We start from the raw sequence: 4,177 nt of genomic DNA, 5'->3' as shown, positions 1-4,177 counted from the left end.
AGTAAAAACTCATGGTATAACAGTGTATTCACATTGAATACAAGTATATTTGATGCTGTTTACATATAGAACTAAAAACTACATGGTATAACAGTGTATTCACATTGAATACAAGTATATTCCATGCAGTTTACATATAGAAGTAAAAACTCATGGTATAACAGTGTATTCACATTGAATACAAGTATATTTGATGCTGTTTACATATAGAAGTAAAAACTCATGGTATAACAGTGTATTCACATTGAATACATGTATATTCCATGTAGTTTACATATAGAAGTAAAAACTCATGGTATAACAGTGTATTCACATTGAATACAAGTATATTCCATGCAGTTTACATATAGAAGTAAAAACTCATGGTATAACAGTGTATTCACATTGAATACAAGTATATTTGATGCTGTTTACATATAGAACTAAAAACTCATGGTATAACAGTGTATTCACATTGAATACAAGTATATTCCGATGCAGTTTACATATAGAAGTAAAAACTCATGGTATAACAGTGTATTCACATTGAATACAAGTATATTCCATGCAGTTTTTACAATATAGAAGTAAAAACTCATGGTATAACAGTGTATTCACATTGAATACATGTATATTCCATGCAGTTTACATATAGAAGTAAAAACTCATGGTATAACAGTGTATTCACATTGAATACAAGTATATTCCATGCAGTTTACATATAGAAGTAAAAACTCATGGTATAACAGTGTATTCACATTGAATACAAGTATATTCCATGCAGTTTACATATAGAAGTAAAAACTCATGGTATAACAGTGTTTATTCACATTGAATACAAGTATATTTGATGCTGTTTACATATAGAACTAAAAACTCATGGTATAACAGTGTATTCACATTGAATACAAGTATATTCCATGCAGTTTACATATAGAAGTAAAAATCTCATGGTATAACAGTGTATTCACATTGAATCCAAGTATATTTGATGCTGTTTACATATAGAACTAAAAACTCATGGTATAACAGTGTATTCACATTGAATACATGTATGTTCCATGCAGTTTACATATAGAAGTAAAAACTCATGGTATAACAGTGTATTCACATTGAATACAAGTATATTTGATGCTGTTTACATATAGAACTAAAAACTCATGGTATAACAGTGTATTCACATTGAATACAAGTATATTCCATGCAGTTTACATATAGAAGTAAAAACTCATGGTGTAACAGTGACAGTGTATTCACATTGAATACAAGTATATTCCATGCAGTTTACATATAGAAGTAAAAACTCATGGTATAACAGTGTATTCACATTGAATACAAGTATATTTGATGCTGTTTACATATAGAACTAAAAACTCATGGTATAACAGTGTATTCACATTGAATACAAGTATATTCCATGCAGTTTACATATAAAGTAAAAAACTCATGGTATAACAGTGTATTCACATTGAATACAAGTATATTCCATGCAGTTTACATATAGAAGTAAAAAAACTCATGAAGTATAACAGTGTATTCCACTTGAATACAAGTATATTTGATGCTGTTTACATATAGAACTAAAAACTCATGGTATAACAGTGTATTCACATTGAATACATGTATATTCCATGCAGTTTACATATAGAAGTAAAAACTCATGGTATAACAGTGTATTCACATTGAATACAAGTATATTTGATGCTGTTTACATATAGAACTAAAAACTCATGGTATAACAGTGTATTCACATTGAATACAAGTATATTGATGCTGTTTACATATAGAACTAAAAACTCATGGTATAACAGTGTATTCACATTGAATACAAGTATATTCCATGCAGTTTACATATAGAAGTAAAAACTCATGGTATAACAGTGTAATCTACATTGAATACAAGTATATTCCATGCAGTTTACATATAGAAGTAAAAACTCATGGTATAACAGTGTATTCACATTGAATACATAGTATATTCCATGTAGTTTACATATAGAAGTAAAAACTCATGGTATAACAGTGTATTCACAGTGAATACAAGTATATTCCATGCAGTTTACATATAGAAGTAAAAACTCATGGTATAACAGTGTATTCACATTGAATACAAGTATATTTGATGCTGATTTACATATAGAACTAAAAACTCATGGTATAACAGTGTATATTCACATTGAATACAAGTATATTCCATGCAGTTTACATATAGAAGTAAAAACTCATGGTATAACAGTGTATTCACATTGAATACAAGTATATTTGATGCTGTTTACATATAGAACTAAAAAACTCATGGTATAAAACAGTGTATTCACATTGAATACAAGTATATTCCATGCAGTTTACATAAAAGTAAAACCTCATGGTATAACAGTTGTATTCACATTGAATACAAGTATATTTGATGCTGTTTACATATAGAACTAAAAACTCATGGTATAACAGTGGTATTCACATTGAATACAAGTATATTCCATGCAGTTTACATATAGAATAAAAACTCATGGTATAACAGTGTATTCACATTGAATACAAGTATATTTGATGCTGTTTACATATAGAAGTAAAAACTCATGGTATAACAGTGTATTCACATTGAATACAAGTATATTCCATGCAGTTTACATATATGAAGTAAAAACTCATGGTATAACAGTGTATTCACATTGAATACAAGTATATTTGATGCTGTTTACATATAGAGTAAAAAACTCATGGTATAACAGTGTATTCACATTGAATACAAGTATATTTCCATGCAGTTTACATATAGAAGTAAAAACTCATGGTATAACAGTGTATTCACATTGAATACAAGTATATTTGCATGCTGTTTACATATAGAAGTAAAAACTCATGGTATAACAGTGTATTCACATTGAATACAAGTATATTCCATGCAGTTTACTACATATAAATAAAAACTCATGGTATAACAGTGTATTCACATTGAATACAAGTATATTCCATGCAGTTTTACATATAGAAGTAAAAAACTCATGGTATAACAGTGTATTCACATTGAATACAAGTATATTTGATGCTGTTTCACATATAGAACTAAAAACTCATGGTATAACAGTGTATTCACATTGAATACAAGTATATTCCGATGCAGTTTACATATAAAAGTAAAAACTCATGGTATAACAGTGTATTCACATTGAATACAAGTATATTCCATGCTGGTTACTACATATAGAATAAAAACTCATGGTATAACAGTGTATTCACATTGAATACAAGTATATTCCATGCAGTTTACATATAGAAGTAAAAACTCATGGTATAACAGTGTATTCACATTGAATACAAGTATATTCCATGCAGTTTACATATAGAAGTAAAAACTCATGGTATAACAGTGTATTCACATTGAATACAAGTATATTCCATGCAGTTTACATATAGAAGTAAAAACTCATGGTATAACAGTGTATTCACATTGAATACAAGTATATTTGATGCTGAGTTTACATATAGAACTAAAAACTCATGGTATAACAGTGTATTCACATTGAATACAAGTATATTCCATGCAGTTTACTACATATAAATAAAAACTCATGGTATAACAGTGTATTCACATTGAATACAAGTATATTTGCATGCTGTTTACATATAGAACTAAAAACTCATGGTATAACAGTGTATTCACATTGAATACAAGTATATTCCATGCAGTTTACATATAGAAGTAAAAACTCATGGTATAACAGTGTATTCACATTGAATACAAGTATATTTGATGCTGTTTACATATAGAACTAAAAACTCGATGGTATAACAGTGTATTCATCATTGAATACAAGTTATATTCCATGCAGTTTACATATAGAAGTAAAAACTCATGGTATAACAGTGTATTCACATTGAATACAAGTATATTCCATGCAGTTTACATATAGGATAAAAAACTCATGGTATAACAGTGTATTCACATTGAATACAAGTATATTCCATGCAGTTTACATATAGAAGTAAAAACTCATGGTATAACAGTGTATTCACATTGAATACAAGTATATTCCATGCAGTTTACATATAGAAGTAAAAACTCATGGTATAACAGTGTATTCACATTGAATACAAGTATATTTGATGCAGTTTACATATAGAACTAAAAACTCATGGTATAACAGTGTATTCACATTGAATACAAGTATATTCCATGCAGTTTACATATAGAAGTAAA

This window comes from Daphnia magna, unplaced genomic scaffold (genome assembly GCF_020631705.1).
Source record: "Daphnia magna isolate NIES unplaced genomic scaffold, ASM2063170v1.1 Dm_contigs328, whole genome shotgun sequence".
NCBI lineage: Eukaryota > Metazoa > Arthropoda > Branchiopoda > Diplostraca > Daphniidae > Daphnia > Daphnia magna.
Note: the sequence above shows the minus strand (reverse complement) of the source record.